A 21,818-nucleotide genomic window follows, 5' to 3' on the forward strand; every position below is an offset into this window, starting at 1 on the left:
CCACAGAATATGTCAGCAGTTAAACCAGCTAGCTCTACAGTTCCACTACCACCCCCCTGTATCTTACAATGGTGTAGGTAGTTTCTGGCAACCACTGAACATGACAACCCTGATTCCTCAGGGATAGTGGACAACAGTACAGTACTTTTCGCTCAGTCACTCATGCTCATGTATTCTTAGAAAATGCACAGGAGGTCAATTAGGACATTTCAATAAGTATTTATTGGTCCAGCGTCAGTCTTTTGTAAAACATATTTGCTGTGATAATCCGGAGACAGAAGCATATGAAAGAGATTGCTAGTAAATAGTAGATACATTTCTACCATAGTGCTAAGAGATGAACATAAGCAGTTAAGATAAAAACAGTAGCACTTGCATATTCCTAAAATGTGCCCCTAAGCAATTTTCCTAAATGTACCTAGGCTAGATATATATGTGTAGCATGTATATGCATATATGTTTGTATGTAGCCAAGAAACCCCTAGGGAAGAACCATCACCCTCACCGGATGGCTGAGAACAAAGAACAGGGCCCAGAGCAAGGGTAGGAGCTGTGCTAGTTGCCTGCCACCCAGCCCATCAGAGCAACAACATGGTTTATATTCCCCTGTCAGGCCGTAGACTTCCATACTGGAAGCCCATATAAGTCTATTAGGGCTATACTCTATTGTGTCTGGCTACCACACCACACCTAGGGAACCAGACCTCTAGTAGTGCACCATTCTCCCACTTAGGTCCTGATGAGGTGCCATACTTTATTTAACATGTTTTATATAGCGCTGGCTAGACCCGGGGTATCAGAGCGCTTTACACGAGTATTCATTACAGTAAGAACAAATTTACAATGAGGTAGCGTTCGGAGACCAATAAAGAACGGTAGAAACTAATTTAAATATTACATAATCTACACAACAAGTTGCCAAAGGGTTGCAACAAATCAATCAATAGAGGTTAAGCTAGCGAGAGAGGGAGAGGATGAAAAAAGGGGGGAAGGGTATGGAAGTGGGGAGAGGCAAGGGAGGGGGGCAGTTAAGGTGATATCATACAGCTATACATAAATAAATTAGTTGAGTGTAACAAACAGGATTACAATGAGGTAGTATTCAAAACCCAACAAGAAGGTCAAAAGCAGCTCTAGTTTTACACCATCGCATTACATGAGTTACAAAGGGTTATCGTAAGTCTTGAGAGATTTAGCCTTGCATGGGAGGGAAAGCAAGAAGAAGAGGGGAGAGGGGTATGTGAATGGGGGAGGCTGTGGAGGGGGGAGGATTAGGTAGTACCTGAAGGGATGGGCAGGTCCTATAGGAAAGGCTGGAGGGAGGAGTTAGTGGGCAAAGGAAGATGAAGGAGGGGGAGGGAAACAATAAGAGGTAGGGGTGGGATGAGTACCCAGGTGGATTTAAGGACCCCAGTATTTGTTCAGCAGGAGAAGTTTGAGGTCTTTTTTGAAGCTGGCGTATGAGGCGTTGCAACGAAGATCTTTGGGGAGGGAGTTCCAGATGTTAGGTGCGTTCCCGGAAAAGGAGCGAGATTGTGTGGTTTTCTTGTTTAATAGAGGAGGGACAAGAGTGATCTAGAGCAGCCAGCTTTGTGAAGTTTATCTGCGAGGTACTGTGGGGAGCATTGATGCAGGGTTTTGTGCGTAATGCACGCTGTCTTGTAGGAGGCTCTTCCTTCAACGGGCCGCCACTTGAGGGTTTTAAGGGCAGGGGAGATATGATCAAACCATTTAAGGGCACTAATGAGCCTAGCGGCTAGGTTTAGAACAGATTTGATTGGGGCGAGGTGGGCTTTAGGAGTTCCAACGAGGATGGCGTTCCCATAGTCGATTTCTGATAGGACTAGCGATTGGTCTACTAATTTAAAGTCGTCTGCTGGAATGAAGGGTTTTATTTTCTTTAAGTGATGGAGTGTGATTAGGGCGCTTTTGGCTGCAATTTTTATATGGGGATAAGAGTAAGGTTCTGGTCAAGGTTAAAACAGAGGGATTTAACTATCTTGGATATAGTGAGAGAGCAGTTGAGAGCTGTAGGGTCAGAGATCCATGATAGAATGAGGAGCGAGTTGTTCTTAGGGGAGAAGAGAATGATTTCGGTCTTTTTTGGGTTAAGCTTGAGGTGGTTGTAGTGGAACCAGATTTAAATCTTACTCAAGGCATCATTGAGGTGAAGGCTATCGGAGCGGGATTGAATCTCATAGTAGAGTTGGGTGTCATCAGCGTAAAGGTGGTAGTTGATTCCCACTTGTTTAAGGATGAGGGTGAGGGTTCCACGAAGAGATTAAATAGAGAGGGGGAGAGGATAGAGCCCTGTGCGACCCCAAGGGAGATGGGCAGAGGTTTGGAAAGGCAGTACTGGATTTTAATTTGCTGTCAGCCTCATGCATCAAGCCAAAAACCAGTCGGTAAAATACCGATTCGCTAATTGCTCCCGGTATTGAGTTAAAAATACCCAATCCCAATGCATCAACCCAAAAGCAAAAATCGCTATTTAAGGAATCCTTAAATAGCGATTCCTTAAATAGCGATAGCATTTAAGGAATCCCAAATTGAGATTCCTTAATTTAAGGAATCTCAATTTGGGATTCCTTAAATGCAATGCATGAAAGTTAAAAAATTAGCGAATTCGCTAATAGGGGGAGCAAATTACCATGAAGATGAACTGCATGGTAATTTGCTAAAAGTTTGAAAAATGCACTTTTGTGCATTTTTCAAAGTTTCATGTTGCGCACACACATGCCCTTAGAGCATGTGTGTGTGCAACATATGTGCACATATCGATTTCAGGGGTGCAATAGGGTGTCATTTTGACACCCTTGCACCCTTGAAATTGCATGAGCAATTTGCGAGAACCTACTGGTACTCGCTATTTGCTCATGCAATCTCCAATTCATTCCTATGGGCCTGGAGGCCCATAGGAATGATTGGGATGGCATTCCTTAATTGCTACTCGCTATTTGCTAGTAGCAATTAAGGAAAGTTAAGGAATCGCTATTTGAATAGCGATTCCTACATGCATAGCCTTTTGCTATTCCTTATTAGCGAATCCTTATTTTTCGCTAATAAGGAATCGCAAATGGCATTGTTGATGCATATGCCCCTGTGTTCTGTGTTGGAAAAAGAAGGTGAACCATTTAAGGACTGAGTTGCAGAGACCGAATCGATCTTTAAGTGTGTTAAGTAGCATAGAGTGATTAACAGTATCGAAGGCAGCGGAGAGGTCAAGGAGAATGAGTATGGAGGATTCGCCTTTGCCAAGGGCGTGTTGGATTTCATCAATTATGTTTAGCATTGCCGTTTCAGTACTACAGCCCTTTCTGAAGCCTGATTGAAACGGGTCTTAAAGGTTGAATGAATCAATGTGCCTATCTAGTTGGAGCTGGGCACATTTTTCAAGCGCTTTTGAGAGAAGAGGAAGGTTAGAGATAGGACGAAGGTTATTTAGGTCATTAGGGTTGCCAGGATGGGAGTGATTTGTCCCAGTTGGAGGGATGCAGGGACACAACCAGAGGTAAAGGAGGAGTTGATGATGGAGGTCCTGTAGGGGGTAATGATATGTTTTAGGTCTTGAAGAAGGTTGGATGGGAGAGGATCTTGTGTGTGAGATGATGGTTTCAGTCTGGAAATGACGTTCAGGACATCAAGTTCAGTGACTTCACGGAAGTCGTGCCAAGAAGCATTATTTTTTAGTTCAAGTATGATGGGGCCGGGTTCAGGAATAGGGACGATAAGAGGGAGCGATAAGGAGTCGTGAGGGAGAGAGAGAGAGAAGGAGAATTTAAGGAAATGTCTGGTAAGGGTAGAGGGTTAAGAGGGGGGGAGTTAGGGCGAAGGATTGGTCAATTTTAGAGATTTTTTCTAAGAAGTAGTTGGCAATTTCCTCGCATCTTTCAGTGGTGGCAATTGTTGAAAACTAAAACGGCGATATGATTAAGCATTCACTAAAGACACGAATTCTCTCTAGTTAAAACATGTTTCTTGTCTTATGTTGACTAATGTCCGGACTCCATTTTGTATTGTCATGTCTCCACATGCTTTGCACGAGAAGAGTCCTATCTTTTCGTTAGTTGCTCTTGTAATCTGCCCAGTAACAGTATATAAATAGCTCCTTTGTCTGTCTGGCGCATGCCCAGACTTGACCACATCTGTTATCAGTTAGTCCTTGTTTGACCATGTTTTCGCGGGCTTAGGAAATTGTTAACTCCGCCCACATATTGATCCTGTATCGAAAATGTCCATAAATGGTAATGAATTTTGCTCCATGTTGTATCCACCCACTTATGAGCCCCTCTGTTGTATATAAAAGGGGACCGTGTACGCAAGTTCTTTGTGCTACTCTATGCAATACTGAAGAGTGTTGTGTAGGTTGTAGGACCACCCTTAAGGGTTAATAAACTCTGTCTTTGTATTTTGCAGTTTCCGTGCCAACTTCCTTCTAGCTTTTGTTACAGGAGAGCGAACCCTTGTATTCTGCGGGCCTAGCTGGGGCCTGTATTCATCAATTGGCGCCCGTCATGTGGGGCTCATCGGCGACTCGGATGCTCGAAGGACTGGTCGTGACGAAAGTGAGGAATTTGGCCGGGGATGTGATCACTGCCAGCGGCGTTTTTAGTCCTGGCATCCCGAGGTTTCTTCCTTCACTTCCGAACTGACCTTCTGGGTGGCACCGGTCCTCGACTGAGACCTCTTCTGTCGGTCTGCCGCGACAGCCGTTTGGGCGAATTTTGGAACTTGGCAGTTGGAATCTAGACACTCTTGATTGGTAAGAACCGTTGTACAGTACTTGCTCCGAGTTTTGAAGCCTGGGTTGGCTATTTGAGTTTGATTTGTGATGACCGGTCATATTTTGTATTGATAACTGTGAGAATATATGCTTTGCAACACATATAGGCAGGTAATGTGGAGATATTTCTCCGGAGTTGTTTAAATCTGAACGGCGCAAAGTTTAAGTGCCATTTTTGATAATACTGCATATTTTGCATTATTTTTGAGCATGCCTGCTTTTAGCGCACTCCGTAAGTGGTGCTGCTGCTTTGGAAACCGGTTAAATCTCGAGAAATCTGCTCCAGCCCCCCCAGAGGGGACTCCTAATAGGGATATGTATGTGAAGCATGGTCTTTCCTCTATAATGTACAGCACAGTGTGGAGGAAATACACCAAAAAGGATCCTGAGTTACGATGGCCTTTGTATGGATCGTTTGATATGCGTAAGATTGAATATGTGGAACAGTGTATGTGTAAACGGCGTGCTCGGCAAGACATGTTTGAATGTGTACGGTTATGGGAGGAGGAAGTGCGTGAGCGAGAGAAACGTGAGAAAGCGCTAATTGACAAAGAGCAACGGAAAAATGATCATGTGAGAGCACAGGAAGCGAAGCGTCGGGAGGAAAGAGAACTGGCGGAGAGACAAGAGAAAGAGCGTAGGTTGCAAGTCTCGGGTCAATATGCTGTCTGCCAGCCACTTTATCCTGTCCTTACTAATCTTGAAGATGATTTTTATTTATTAGATCGCTCTCCGCCCCCTTATGTTGGCGCGTCTGCCCCGAGGTCACAGGATTCTGGATCGGTTTCGGATAAGGTAGACACGCGGTCCATGTTATCAATTGAACGTATGGGTGAGCTCCGGAAAATTTCTCTGCGTGTGCTTAAAGGCAAGCTGTCTCTTCCTGAATTGTTGGAATCTTTGGAAAGTTGGCAGGATAGAGAGAAGCTGTATTTTGCTGCAACTTTTTCTGATGAAGTGATTACTGCCTTTCGGAAATATTCTGATGTTTTCGAGCCTGATGCTGTAGTATCAGATGCTAAAGCATTACGTAACGGTGTTTTTTCTCCCTCTAAGGTACCCGATGCGGTCCGTCGGCTGTTTGCATTGCGGGACGCGGCGGTTGAACTTAAAGAGAGAGCGCGCCTGCAGGCAGGGGAGAAGGAGCAATCGGATTCACATATCGGCGGCGGCCAATCATCTACTTCCCATTCAGATAAGAGTGAACTAGTGCATGCTAAACCGATGCGAGAGGCGGAACCTTTGTATGTTCCTCCTAAAGGAGCAGGAAATAGTTCAGATATATCTTCCCCCGATGCTAGGGGATATTTTGTGTATAATTGGGTTTATACTCCCTGGCATAGGGCTGATGTTATGGCATTAAAGAATGCTTACCTGACCCCCGCAAGAATCCAGCGGCCTTTTACGAAGAGGTCGAAGGGGCCTTGAATTCTTGTACTATGACTTTAGCGGATATAGATTTGTTCTTTGGGCTCATTTTACCACCGGATATGTGGAGATCTGTGCGGAAGGTGGATGATGCTACCGCTTTTAAGGCTAGGTGGTCTGAGATTGAGGATGAGGATAGGGAGAGAAAACCCGCGCAAAAACCACCCCAGCTTATTTTAGATCTTCCTGCCGCTATCTTGACTAAGTTGAAAACAATTATTCCCCCTAAAAAGATTGACTGGAATATGTTAGCCTCATGTAAACAAAAGGTTGATGAATCAGTTTCAGACTTCTTTACGCGCTTTGAGGAGACATTTCATGATTTCAGTGGTCAGTCACTTACGGATGATACGGGTCGACATCTTTTTGTCGATAAATATGTGGCGAACTTATTACCGGGAATAGCAGCTCGATTGAAAGCGAGTGAAAGTTCTTGGTCCACCTCGTCTCCGGCATCCCTCCTGACTATGGCTCAGTATTATGAGCGTCAGGAACAAGAGGCGAAGGGGAATGAGGAGAAGAAATCGAAAGATTTGAAAACTAAGGTGATGCTAGCACAAGTGTATGGTCCGCCTCGCCGGGGTGTCGAAGAGGTAGAGGAGGATTTTATGGTCCCCCTTCGGGTCGGTCAGATGTTAATAGAAATCAATGTGCATATTGTAAACAGTCGGGTCATTGGGCCAGAGATTGTCCGGTATTATATGCATCTCGTCAGGGACGTGGTCAGGGACCACCGAGAGGTAGAGGGGGCTTTTCGAATTTTAGAGGGCACTCTAATGATCGTGCTCGATTTGAGCCTAACGTGCAGCAACGCGATAGACCTAATGTGTTTGATCGGCAAAATCAGTATCAACTGTCTGGGAACGACCGTTCTGGGTACCATGATTCACAGCATGCGTAGGATTGCGTTGGATGGGGGTTGGAATCAGTTGAAGTGCCGGTTGATCAGAAGGGTCCTTATGTTTCAGCAAATGTTTTGGGTTCTACTGATCGGTTCCTAGTTGATACAGGAGCTACTCGTAGTGCGCTGTCCAAACAATTGGTTCCGAGGGCTCCCCCATCTGGCTTAATGGTTACATCGGTAGGGTTTGATGGTACACTCTCTCGAAGCCCTCTATCCCGACCCCTTGCATTTCATGTTGACCACTTTTCTGCACCCTGTCCGTTTTTGCTTGCTCCGAACACGCCCGACAAGATTATGGGTCTTGATATGCTTAAGCACTTCCGAGCTACGATTCGCTGCTCCCCTACTGGAGTACGTGAGATATTAAATGATAATCACCCTATGACAGAACGGATGTGTGTGGTTGCGGAGGATATTGCATTAGCTTCCCTCCCTCATTCTTTGTGGGCCACTTCGGATACTGATGTGGGACAGATGGTGATTCCGCCTGTCCACATTAGTGTCCAGAAGGGTGCGGTGTTACCGTGCCTCCCTCAGTATCGTATTTCCCAGGAAGGAGAGGAAGCACTCATACAGAATGTGCAGGATTTGATTAAGGTGGGAGTAGTGGAGGAAGTTCCCTACAATGTCTGCAACAGTCCTATTTTACCCATTTTGAAGAAAGATACCGATACCAGGGTTTATCGTTTTATCATTGACTTAAGGGAAGTGAATAAGATAGTGATACCTCAGTATCCAGTGGTTTCTGATATCACGACGTTACTCACTTTGGTCCCGCCAACGGCGACCACGTTTTCAGTTATTGATTTGAAAAATGCTTTCTTTTCGATTCCTATTCATCCTGATAGCCAATACCTTTTCGGCTTTACTTTGAATAATAGGTCTTATAGATTTTGTAGAGTCCCTCAGGGTTATACAGAGAGCCCTAGTATTTACAGTCAAGCATTGAAAAGGCAATTGGATTCCTTTGTTCTGCCTGAGGGTGTCGCCCTTATACAATATGTCGATGACATCTTGTTGGCAGCCGACACTCCTGAGCTGTGTGAGAAGTGTACATTATCTTTGCTTCCTTTTTGGCATCTCACAATCACAAAGTGTCGAGGAAGAAATTGCAATTCTGTAGACCAAAGGTGACTTATTTGGGTCACCTTTTGTCTAAGGAGGGGCGTGCACTCACACCAGATCGTATTCAAGCAATTTTGGACACGCCAGTACCTTCCACACAGAAGGATGTGCGTGCATTTTTGGGTCTTCCTTCTTTCTGTAGGCAATGGATATTGGGGTTTTCACACATAGCTAAACCGTTGTTAGCACTTTTGACAAAAGACACACCAATTCCTCTTCCCTGGTCAAATGAGTGTGAAATTGCTTTTCAGCAATTACGACAAGCCCTTTGTTCAGCACCAGTGATAGGTACCCCTGATTATACGAAGCCCTTTTCACTGTACGTGCATGAGAACGATGGATGTGCATTATCAGTTTTAGTGCAGATGCACGGCGACAAGCAGCGCCCTTGTGCATATTTTTCGGCTGTACTTGATCCTGTTGCCCGAGCATTACCTGGTTGTTTTCGCTCGGTTGCGGCGACAGCTGTGTCAATACGCCAAAGCGAGGGAATTGTGTTATCTCCCAAACTGTTGGTATTAGTTCCCCATGCTGTTGATGCCCTGCTTAATCAGACAAAGACGCAGCATTTGACCAGTGCTCGTTTAACGGGATATGAGTTGACGCTTTTGGCTCCTCATATTACGTTAAAGAGGTGTGCAACGTTAAATCCAGCCACATTGTTGCCGTTCCCGGAAACTCAGTCTGAAGCACGGAAAGCACATGATTGTATTCTTGTGACTGAGGAACAGACAAAGGGTCGTATTGATCTCCAGGATACGCCCTTTACAGATGTAGATGGAGAACTATGGGTGGACGGATCATGCCTGAAGCTACCAGATCGTACGACTTCAGCAGCGTATGCAATTACCACATTACAAACAATAGTGGAGACAGCACGCATACCGCAGAAATCAGCTCAAGCAGCGGAACTGATAGCATTAACACGAGCATGTGAGCTCAGTGCAGGATTGTGTGTGAATGTTTATACAGATAGCCGCTATGCCTTCGGCGTAGCGCACGATTTCGGCCTACTCTGGAAGGAGAGAGGGTTTCTAACGTCACATGGAGCACAGATAATGTATGGAGAGTTAGTTCACAACCTTTTGACTGCATTAACATATCCAAAGAAGATTGCTATAGTTAAATGTAGTGCCCATAAGAAAGTGGTTGATAAAGTTGGAGAAGGGAATGCTTTAGCAGACCGGGTGGCACGAGAGACTGCGATGCAGCCTGGCGCTACTGCAATGTATGTTGTGAAGTCACAGGCAGAAAGATGGCACGATGCTAGGAGAGAAGTGCTAGAGATACAGAGGACCGCTTCCGATAAGGAACGGGAGCAATGGTCCAATGATGGAGAATTAGATGATGAAGGGTGTTGTAGAAGTAAGCAGATGGATTAATGGAAGTTACCCACTGTCTTCGTACAACCTATGGTTCAGATGGCACATGGACTAGCGCATGTCGGAGCTTCCGCAATTGTCAAATTACTCACACGAGTTTGGGAGCATCCGGAGATCGCTAGTACGGCAAAGAGGGTAGTGCAGACCTGCATGATTTGCCTGAGGTACAACCCAGGAAAGGGTACACGAACTCCAGCAGGAGGATTTGCAACACCTACTGCACCCTTTGAGGTTTTGCAGATGGATTACATTCAGCTTGAGCGCTGTAACAAACTGAAGTATGTTCTAGTAGTGGTTTATGCCTTCAGTAAATGGGTTGAGGCATACCCTACGAAAGACAATACTGCAATGACTACAGCCAAGATGCTATTGAAGGAGTTCTTCCCTCGATATGGTGTTTGTAGATTGTTGTGGAGTGATAACGGACCTCATTTTATAGCCGACGTTATCAAGTATGTCCTGAAAGGCCTAGGCGTTACTCAGAAGTTCCATGCAGTGTTTCACCCTCAGTCTGTGGGATTGGTTGAGAAATATAACGGTACTTTGAAGCTTAAGATCGCTAAGATCCAAGCTTCGACTTCTTTGACTTGGCCAGATGCTTTACCGCTGGCATTATTGTCAATTAGATCGATACCGCATTCTCGGACCGGTCTCACACCCTACGAGATCGTGTTCGGACGCCCAATGAATATTTGGGGTCCACCAAAACCGAAGTCAGTGTATGATGTACCTTGTGTAATGATGAATGATTATCTGGCACAGTTAACGGATAATTTGGTTTCTATTCATCAACAGGTTCGAGAAGTGCTCCCTGATCGGTCCACAGGTGAAGGTCATAATCTCCGACCTGGGGATCAGGTTATGATTAAGGTGTTCGAAAGGATGAACAGTATGGAGCCGAGATGGGTTGGTCCTGAGCAAGTCTTGCTCGCAACGAGGACAGCTGTGCGAGTTTCCAATCGGAAGAACTGGATCCACTCTTTGCACTGTCATAAAGTGCCGCCTGGATTAGTGGAGCCTGCTGTATTGACCGACCATCGAGAAGTCCTGACTGCAGAGAAAGGCCGTGCTGTGGAACCGAACGACACTGAGGAGCTCTTCCCGGACCAAGCGATTCCTGGAGGAGGAAGATATCATCTCAGACCGAGGAAGTGATTTTTTCTGTATCCAGAGACGTTGTCAGAACGGCCCTTAGGTTAGTGAAACGGAGAGCCAATGAGGCAAGGGGGGGAATCAGCCCTGCATTAGTGTAGTGACACCCGTCTTGGCCCGCTGGTGAAGAAATCAACGGCTGCCTAAGGGGAAGAGTTCTGACAACTTTTTAGTTTCAGGAAGATACTGACTTTTTACTACAAGATGGAGAAGTAGAAGATTCTTTGTGTGACAAGCTTTATTATCATTGTGGCTATTGTTGGTATAACCACATGGTTTGTTGAGGATGTGACTCCTGCCCGTGAATTGCTTGTTTTGACCACTCCAGTGCCTGAGGAGCACTACTTTTATACCCTTCCGTATCAAGAATTGAAGCATCGTCAGTCTTATTTGAATAACACTTTCATCCAGATGTTGCATCATACCCATGTTGCTACAAATGCTACGAACTGTTGGATATGTGGTATGATGCCAGCTCATCAGAAGAAGGGAGGAACGCCGTTCATACCTCTTCCTTTCTCTCATAATGGCTCTTGTAGAGCATGGTACACTTTGCTTTTTGCCACACGGAAACCTACAGTGGCAGACTTAATAGGGAATGTCATCAAGATAAAGAAGGCTATCCACAAGCGAATGGGACAATATGGGAGTGGGAAGAATATCGACCAGACAATGAATCGATCCCCTACATCTTCACGAACACCAGAGATACTGCTGGGAATGAACACTTTGTGATTCAAGTGGCACAAGCTCAAGCGGACCTGTGTGTTCAGAGTGTGGGTTATATTCCTGCTGGTGTTAGAAACTGTATTATTGTTTTGAACATAGATGGATTAAATAATAGTACTTTCTTAGCCTCCCATAACACATACTTCGTATGTGGGAATAAGGGTTATTATCGCTTACCAGCCGGGTGGTCCGGAGTATGTTATGTAGCGTTCTTATTACCTCCTGTATTCTTAGCACCTGCATCCTATCATAAAGATTTGAAGTTGTTGAATAATGTGACTGTAAATAGGTATAAACGTACTCTATCTATTGATGATGTTGATCAAACTGATACTAGCTTACAGCAGTATGTTGATTTTAACTTAGGATTGTTTTTCTTTGTTGGAGCTGCCCTAAATAGTAGGAAGGTTCGAAGATTAACAAGAGTTGTAGAGGCTGTGACGAATCAAACCGCTGCTGCTCTTGGCAATCTTACGGAAGAATTACAAATTACTAGAATTGTTGCATTACAGAATCGTATGGTATTAGATGTTATGTTAGCTGACAGAAGTGGAGCATGTAAAATTATCGGAAGTAGTTGCTGTGTGTTCATTCCTGAACATACGCCATCAGTTTACAACGCTATTAATAAATTGCATAAAATCGCAGCTGAGATTCATACAGAAAATGGCACTTGGACCTTTTCTGGATGGTTTTGGGCATTGATTACTACATGGGGATGGAAGGTTTTAACTGGTCTCTGTATTATTGTAGCAGTTCTGTTTTCCTGTTGCATCTGTGTTCAGTGTGGCCCTTTACTCTGTTCTCTATGTGTGTCATTCTGTATACCTGATAAGAAAGCTATTGCCAATATCACCTATCAGAAACATTTAACCAAAGAGGTGGAAGAGATGATGAAAATTGATATATATGATGATTATCCTAATAAGCCGAATGTCTTAAGTAAATGCTGAAAGGGTCGTCTGTTGAAAACTAAAACGGCGATATGATTAAGCATTCACTAAAGACATGAATTCTCTCTAGTTAAAACATGTTTCTTGTCTTATGTTGACTAATGTCCGGACTCCATTTTGTATTGTCATGTCTCCACGTGCTTTGCACGAGAAGAGTCCTATCTTTTCGTTAGTTGCTCTTGTAATCTGCCCAGTAACAGTCTATAAATAGCTCCTTTGTCTGTCTGGCGCATGCCCAGACTTGACCACATCTGTTATCAGTTAGTCCTTGTTTGACCATGTTTTCGCGGGCTTAGGAAATTGTTAACTCCGCCCACATATTGATCCTGTATCGAAAATGTCCATAAATGGTAATGAATTTTGCTCCATGTTGTATCCACCCACTTATGAGCCCCTCTGTTGTATATAAAAGGGGACCGTGTACGCAAGTTCTTTGTGCTACTCTATGCAATACTGAAGAGTGTTGTGTAGGTTGTAGGACCACCCTTAAGGGTTAATAAACTCTGTCTTTGTATTTTGCAGTTTCCGTGCCAACTTCCTTCTAGCTTTTGTTACAGGAGAGCGAACCCTTGTATTCTGCGGGCCTAGCTGGGGCCTGTATTCATCAGCAATCACTTTCGGGGGTGCAGAGGATGTTTGGTTTTTCAAAATGCTGAAGAGTTCCCTAGGTCGTTTTTTGCCCGGTCGAGTTGGGAGCGGAAGAATGATGTCTTGGCACTGAGGATGTGTTTTTTATAGTTGGATCTAGCGGATCTGAGGGGAGAGAGAGGTTACAGGGGGAAGGGTTTTGCCTCCATAAGCATTCAGTCGATCTAAGAGTGCGCCGCTCATTGTTGAGATCTGGATTGAACCAGGAATTGGAGGAGTTTTTCTGTCGTTTTAGTTTGGCTGGGGCAATTTGGTCAAGGACCTTAACGATGGATTTGTTAAAGTGTTCGGTGAGGTCATTGGCATTTTGCGAGGGAGGAGAGAGTTGAAGCTGAGCTTTGACTTTGGCCTCAAGTTCGGATGGGGGGATAAGGTGAAGATTCCTGGTCAATTTAATCTGTTTGATAGTTTTGGGTGGAGGGGGTAGAACAGTGTTGGAAATCATGAAAAGGATGAGGTGGTGGTCGGACCAGTCGATAGGGACTATGGAGGAAAGGGAGGCCAACTGTTTGCTTGTAATGATAGCTTCTAGAGTGGCACCTTTGGAGTGAGTGGGAGAGTGGTATAGTTGTTTTAGGTCATTGATGTCGAGTAGATCAGTGAGGAGATTAACCGTAGGATTGTCCTTTTTGTTCCAATGGAGGTTAAAATCTCCAAGGAAAAGGTTTTTAGAGTTGGAAAGTGAGGATTGGGTGTGATGGTCTGAGAATTCTTCTACGAAAGGGAGAGGATCACTGGGAGGATGGTAGATGTTGTGAAATCTAATTGGAGGGGAGCCCTGCACTTTAAGTTCCGCTCCGAAGTATTCATAAGTGGAAGGAGCATGGATAAGCACAGGGGAGAGTTTGAGTTCATTTTTATAGATTATTGCTAGACCGCCTCCAGTTTTGACAGTTCTATCTTTTCTGAGGATGGAGTAGCCAGGGGGGGGGGAGAGTATATCAAGAATGGAAGAGGAGTGATCTTTAAGCCAAGTTTCAGTAAGAAAGGCAATGTCAATGGATTCACTAAGGATGGATTCCGAAATTTCAATCGCATGTCGGACCGTCGAACAACAGTTTACCAGCATGCAAGACAGGGGTACAGGGTTGGTTGTGGGGGGAGGGCAGGGGCGGACTGTGGTAAATTGCAGGGGAAGTCTTGGTGAAGTTGGAGAAGCTTGAATTCTGTGAGCCCCAAGGATCACGGGGATAGGAGCCTGTGGGATCCAAGGGTCAGTCGTTGAAGAGCATGGGGGTGAGGATTACAGAGGTCAGGAAGGTCAAAGGTGAGGAGGAGGTTCGGGGACCGGCAGGTTCTACATGTAACGTTGCAGAGGGGGGTAGTATCCTGTGGCTGGGTGAATATAGAATTGTTTTGTACAGTGCACAGGGGACTAAAGTGATTGGGGCGGTTTCGTGAGGAGAGGACATTGAGATCTTTTTTGAGAGAGGTGAGTTCTAACGATAGGTTGGCAAGATGTAGTTCTATATTAAAAAGTGTCTGGGGAATGAGGGAGAAGGGGATGGAGGATGGGAGTTCAGGGGGGTTAGGAGGATGTTCTGTGTTAGTCACGACGAGAGGCTTGGGGAGCGGGAGGGGAGGGAGCCCAGGTGGGGGTATAGAGGGGAACTCCTAATTAAGGCTGAAGGGAGGAAAGAGGAGTGGGGTACGGCAGTCATAGGGGACAGAGGAGAGTCAGTGGATGGAGAGGGAGCTCGGTGAGAGTGAGGAGGGTTGATCTCCTGGTTAAGGAGGGTAAGGTCAGTTAGGGGGGAGGAAGTTGGAGCAGGTGATTGAGTCGGAGGGAAGTCAGATTGAGGGGGCTGGGAGGAAAAAGACGATGGAACGGGGAACTGCTGAGAGATGTTGGCTCCTCCAGAGGAGGAGAGAGAGTAAGGGTGGTTACGTTGGCAGTTGGTGAATCATTTTGAGGGAAAGTTGTTAAGGTAGGAGAGAGATTGAAAATCAGTGTTTGGGTGACTTCTATGGTGTTTTCAAAGTTTGCAAGAGGGGGGTTTAGAGTAGGAGACAGAGGAGACGTAGGGTCAGAATGTGATTGGGAGGATGATACAACATACAACTTGTTAGGAGCGATAAGGGCACGAAACATGTCGACCCGTTACACAGCGATAGCCCTCTAGGAACACTGCATCCACGTAGGGCTTCCACACATTTTTTAACTAAGCTGGAACTACCTGAATCATTAAAATAATTTCTAAACAGGACTTCTCTAGACTTATTTTAAAATCCACTACCTGTGCACTACACTGTCCTTGCCCTCTTACCCGCATGCACCCCACGGCTTCTTCAAAAGATCTCCGCCAAACAGCCCTGTTTACGGGAGCCCGTCGGGCATTGCAGCGCCGGCTCGATGAGGAGCAGAGCCCAATGATGAAGCATGACATCCTTCAGGGTGTGTGAGGGCATCACGAAGAAAGACCTGCCCTTTCCCTTGTCCCCTTTTTAGGAACTGCATACCCCTCTGTAGCTGAGAACGAAGAACCCCAGCTCAGTTTCGAGGATAACACCCCACAAGGGATGTCAAACTGCTGCGTGTCGAAGATTCAGCATGCAGGACCCTGTGTCAGCTTGGAAGGAATTCTACTCTAATTAGTAGGGGGAAATAAGGGTGCTCACTCCAGGGTTTCTTCTAGAATCAATTTGTTTTGAAAACAATCATAAATGTTTTGAAAACAATCTTAAATGTTTTTTCAAACAAATGTAATCATGCACAGTCTGCTGTTGGCCAAGGATGAAAAAAGTGGTGGCCCTTATACAGAATAATTATGCTGTATCTGAGGACATGTTTATGTATGTCAGGTGCAGGTATTATGATGATAGAATACTTAGAGCCAGGTGTCAAAGAGACAGGAGCAAGCTACTAGGTACAAGGTCACCTGTTTAGAACCGTTATTGTTGTGTGGATGGGACAGTGTATGTAAAAAGGGGGCATACATGACAGGACTATCTTGAAAGACATGACACATTGTTTACCTATACGGGCTGGCAAGAAAAACAAAGAATATTAACAATATGCTTGCCAATGGGAATAGCTCGCCCGATAGAGGATTGTACTACTCGAGGTATAGTTTTTGATGCCGTTTATACTAGAACTCATGGTACCCACTCAATAGCAGTTATACCAGAAGTATTTAAACAAATACAGAATAAGGACTTGGGGATAGAACTGATGGGTAATTTTGCCCAGGTATCACCAATTATGTCAGGTAACATAAGAGGGGATCAACCGTGGTGGCTATATGCCAACACCTGAGGGAAGTCACTCCTGCACAACAGGAGCGAGAACTGCCTAAGATTAAGGAAGAAACCTATGCTTCGCTGGGTAAAGATAACTTTGGAGCTAGACCTGGTAAACCACAAATAGCGGGTAATTCTGAAAAGGATGACTTGAAGCAAGCACCCGATTCTTCTAAAAACAAATGGGATAACAAATAATCAACAAATAATAAGCAGAATACATCACAATCACAGGGTGGGTCTCCTCAACAGGAGCCCTCTGAGAAAAAATACAATCTAAGGAACCGTGATGATATCCAAAACCTGACAGGTATCAGGATACTGATACACGTTCTTCTCATCCTTTCAGAGTTTATCAAAACCCTCGTAGAGAGAAGGAGGGTCAGAACACAGATCAGAAGAGTGAGTCAAGCATAAAAAAGAGACACTTGCACTTCAGACTTCATTATCAAACAAGAAGATTAACACAAAACTAAACCTCAAATAAAAAAAAAGAAGGTAGCTGGCCTTAAGATAAGAAATGCCCAGGCTACTGAGGACTCTACTTCTAAACGGGGAACGGGCGCTGATTATGCTAGACAGCGCAGCAGAAGTAACAATAGCTCACCGGAACCTGATGGAATTTCTGGTGACACCAGCCTTGAATGAACATATCACTGTGGAGACACCAGATACAAGGGTTAGTGTGCCACATCGTTTATACAAAATGATTCTCCAACTGGAGGGCCACATACCAAGGAAAGTGAAGGGTCTCTTTTCGGAGAATTTGACATATGGAGACAATATCCTTTTGGCTGAAAAAGATTGGCCACCTGAGTTCATAATGGAGTGCCCTAAGGGGGGGAGATGTAATGTCTGACCCACAAATTCACAAGACCAGAGAAAGATCCCTCTCCTACCTTGTCGCCAAGACCCGGATCACCTTGCCCCTGCACCTCAGGCAAACCCCATTGCTGACCAAATTCAGAAAGGATCTCAAGACCTGGTTCTTTGACTGAACCTCCACACCCAGATGAATCAGCAGCCCACCCCATCAGATCCTTGAGACCCCCATGGGTGAGTAGCTGTGCTTTACAAACTCCTGATTGATTAATGTCACTGACCATGTCATAAGTGATATAATATGTGAGTTCATATGCCGTTCATTGTGGGGGCATGAGCTATAGTAAGCTCTGGTAACTATAACTGCTCAATTTCACTGGTTTTGTACATGTGATATCCCTGCCTAATTATAACGCCCCTATAACTGTTGGTTTTTCCAGTGAATTTCAAAGGTTTCTTTAATTCGATTTCCTAACTATAAAGTCCCTGGAATCTTTGTTTTTTTCAGTGAATTTTGAAGGTTTTTCAAATTATTTTTCCTTACTGAAATGTCCTTTTAACCTTTGTTTTTATTAAAGTGAATTTCTATAGTTTTTTCACTAGTAGTCACATTTGCAGAGTGGTGGAGCAAGGGGGCGGTACAACAGACCAGCTCTCTGGAATCCCACTGTAAGAGAATTACTAGATACAACAGCAGGGGTTTTTGGTCCCCAAGGTCCCTCAGCAGCCAAGGGGACTTCATCCCTCAAACAGTAGTGTACCAGGAGACGCGTTTGCTTGGCCTCCGAAGTCCTTACAGCAATCGTGCTCCATGGGACTTACTGAAAGTAACAGGAGGGGTAGTCGGCCCCAAAGGGCCCTATGGAACCAACGGGACTTCATACCCCGTTTGCAGAGTGGTAGAAAAAGGGGGCATGGTTCCTGATAACCGCTTAGAAATCCCACTATGGTGGTAACAGGAGGGGTAGTTGACCCCCAAGGACCTCTGGAGCCAAGGGGACTTCACCTTCCAACCAGAAGTTCACCAGGAGGTGCATTTGCAGAGTGGTGGGGATAGGGGGCATTGCCTCAGAAGTCCTCTCAGCAAACTGGCCGTGTAGGTCTTACTAAAGGTAACAGGAGGGCTTGTTAGCCCACAAGGACCCTCAGTATCCAAGGTGACTTCATCCCCAACCAGCAGTGTACCAGGAGGTACATTTGAAGAGTGGTGGAGAAAGGGGATGTAGCCTCAAAAGACCTTTTAGCAATTCCACTCTGCTGGACTTTCTGGAGCGAACAAGAGAGTTTTCTGGCCCCCAAGGACCCTCTGGACCCTGTGGGATTTCATCCCCCAACCAGCAGTGCACCAGGAGGGGCATTTGCAAAGTGGTGGAGAAAGGGGGTGGGGCCTCTGACGTCTTGCCCATCTTTTTTCTTTTTTTCTTTATTCAGTGAGGGGGCGCATTGCCACTTTCCTCCTGGGCTGATTTTAACCCAGGGGATGCCATGCCCCTAGGCCAGGCCCCCTTTTATTTAACTGATTAAAGAAATGTATTATGGGAGGGGGCCTGTGCTCCTCCCTCCTGGGATGATTTCTGCCCTGGAGACCCCATCCCCTGGGTCCTGGCCTCAAATGTGGGTGCCCACTCACTTAAGATGTGAACCTCAGGGAGAGCCTGAAGGCCCCCGCAGTTCGTGCCGGCTCCCCACCTCCTACAGGAGCCAAAATTGCTTTTACACATAGGGAGAAGCCAGCTCCCGGGGGCTGCGGGGGATGTGTGGGCCCCCGCATGTTTATTCTTGTTAGCCTCAGGGAGGTGGCAGTCCCCGGCGGATGCTGCATGGGCACCCTCACATATTTTTAAAAACATGCTCCTGGGATTTGGCCCACCGAGGGTTTCTTACAAAAGAGGCATGGGAGTCCATCCGTCTTTATTTTTATTTTGCTACAGATCCACCTGCGAATCTGCAGAAAAATTTAAAAAGATGATTTTATCCCCATCGGCGTCCCTGTGGGACCACCCTATCTGTTGCATCAGGGTATTTCTGCCCTGCCCCCTTTTCTTCTTTTTTCTCTTTTTTGTGGAGTTTGACTTCAATGCTACTGAAATTTGGGTGAGTGAATGGTTGTGTGAGTGGCTGAATGAGTGAGTGACTGGGTGTGTGAGATCCTCTGTGGAAGAGTGCATGGGTATTTGAGTATTGGTATGGGTCTATGAATGGGTATGTGACTGGTTGCATGAGTGAATGAGTGGGCATATGAGAGGTTGTATGGAAGTGTGAGTGGGTGTGTGAGTGGTTCTGTGGATGATGTCATCAGTGATGTCATCTTTGATGTTAGTTGAGATGTCATCAGTGATGTCATCAGTGATGTCACTGGCCATGTCATGAGTAGTGTAATATGTGAGGTTATAAGTAGTACATTGTGGGGGAGTAAGTTATAGTTAGCTCAGGTAACTGTAACTGCTGAATTTCACTGTTTTTGTACGAGGGAAATTTTAGCCTAATTATGACGTCCCTGTAACCTTTTGTTTTTTCAGTGAGTGTTTGACTTGGCCCTTTTTGGCAGGTTCACCCCTAAACTTTTTGCCTGTCTCCTAGCCTTTTCCCTGTGTAATGTTGGTGGTTTTAGGCCTCTAGGCACTTTAGCCCTGTGGTCCAGTGCAAAGTGCGTGCGTTCTCTGTGTTACATGTAGTGAGATTGGCCTGTCCTCCCGTAGGAATGCATGGGGGATAAGTGTGTCCATGGTAATTCCTGGTATGAGGGGCGTGCGGGGTCGACTTTAGTATGCATGAACTCGTGAGGATAAATGCTGCGCAATGGTGTGCGCAGATTTATGGTGAAAAGTGGAGAAATGCCACTTAGAAATTGGCATTTCTGTGTGCTATGTGTCTTGCTGCTTGATGTGAATTGCATTTCTGGCTTTTGAGTGATAAGGGCTGGTGAGGTGTGTGTGGCTCGAGGAGGGGCAGGGTGAGTCAGCGCTAGGCTAATTATGGACATCTGCATCCTGAGTAGTGGGAGGGGAAGTCCCTGGTCCCAGAATAGGATTGTGCCTGCCTAGTGAATGCTGGCTCCGCCCCCTGTGGTGTGTCTGATGGTGAGCCCCCACCAGACAAAAGGGAGGAGGAGTTGGGTAAACAGAGTGCTCCAAATCCTCCCTAAACAAGTTGCATCTGGTTTCCCAAGCCCTGTGCTGTGACACAAAGGATAATGTCCTATAAATGTAGGGGCTGTGACCCCATGAAAAAGTAGTGTTGTTCTCCTGACTTGAGGGGGGCCTGCTGCTGCCGGGCTCCAGGAGGAACTGCCACAAGGGACTGCCTCCCTGCTGGAGGGCCCTGTGTGCTGGCCTGCCTGGGCCCAGCATTTGCCCCCCCTGGACTTAAACTCTAGCGCTTTGTGAGTGCTTTATTTTTATTTTCTGAAGAGCGCTTTACTCTTATTTTTAAAGAGTGCTTTGCTGTCCTGAGGAGCGCGTGGGCTTTGCAGCTCGGAGCTGCACATCGTGGACAGGGGATCCAGAGCGTAGGGATTCTCCCGCATTTGCCTATTCCTGAAAGCAGGTGCCCACCCCGCGTATTTGTGCCGATTTTCGCTATTATCCAGAAGCGGGTGCCCACCCGCAGTTTGAATGAATTATTGGCGGGTGCCCACCCCGCATTGCTGCCAAGAAATCACCGCCGCCGCCCTAGGACCAGAAAAGGAACTGCCGCGTCAGAGCGGTGAACAGGAAGTCAGGCGGGACTGCCTGTTTGTGGGCGGTGCCAGTGAAGGGTACAGGAGCCTCGCGGCGTCCATTTCCACCTTCCCCCGCAGCTCTAGAAAGGGGGAAGGCAACCGAGAAGAAGCCCGGGTGAAGTGAGGACGGGAGCATGCCACACCTCCCAGGGCGTCCCGGCAAGGAGGGAGTTGGCGTCTTCACATGCGGCTCCGAGAGCGAGGGAGAGCCCCGTGGTGCCAGCTGAGAAGCAGAGAAGTGCTGCAGTTACTGGCGGAGCTCCTGTGTTGGAGGAAGGAGCCCCGCGTGCCGCCTGATCGCCTGGAGCCTCGTAGGCTCCACGGAGAAGTCTGCAGAAGTCCCCAGAGTGTCCCAGTGAGTGGGGGCTGCTTTACCGGAATTGGGAGTGGCCCCAGAAGCACCTGTGGTTGGTGGTTGTCACAGCTGCTCCGTTTTGTCAGTGGGCAGCTGCCATGTATTTGCATACTTTTACTCAGAGTCCCAAAGGGGGCTCCAACTTGCCAGGGTTTGCTGATTTTCACAGGGGCAATGCAGTTTTTCGAGCCACTGCAACGTTGGGGCATTTGCTAATTAGGAGTCCCAGAGAGGGGCTCAGAAGGCATGCTGGTGCCCAAGCTCATGTTCACAGCTGCCCAGCAAGTAGTAGGCAGCTGCCATGTTTAGGTTGTGCATCTGCGCACTTTGCTTTCGCTGCTCCTGCAGCCAGACATGACTTTTGTGGGACATAGGGCCTTTTGAGCCCCTGAGAGGCCAGTTGGCCTGGGGCCAGTCCAGTGTGTGGTGCCCCCGATTGGGGCACACTGTGTTCACGCTTAGGAGATTTATGCGCAGTGTTCTGGCCTAATGGTGATACCTCATGTGTAATGCATTTATGCTTAGAAGTTTAGTGCACACTGTGGGTATGCTAATGATGTCCTTAAGGTGATTCAT

The sequence above is a fragment of the Triturus cristatus genome, chromosome 4_1 (assembly GCF_964204655.1).
Source record: "Triturus cristatus chromosome 4_1, aTriCri1.1, whole genome shotgun sequence".
NCBI lineage: Eukaryota > Metazoa > Chordata > Amphibia > Caudata > Salamandridae > Triturus > Triturus cristatus.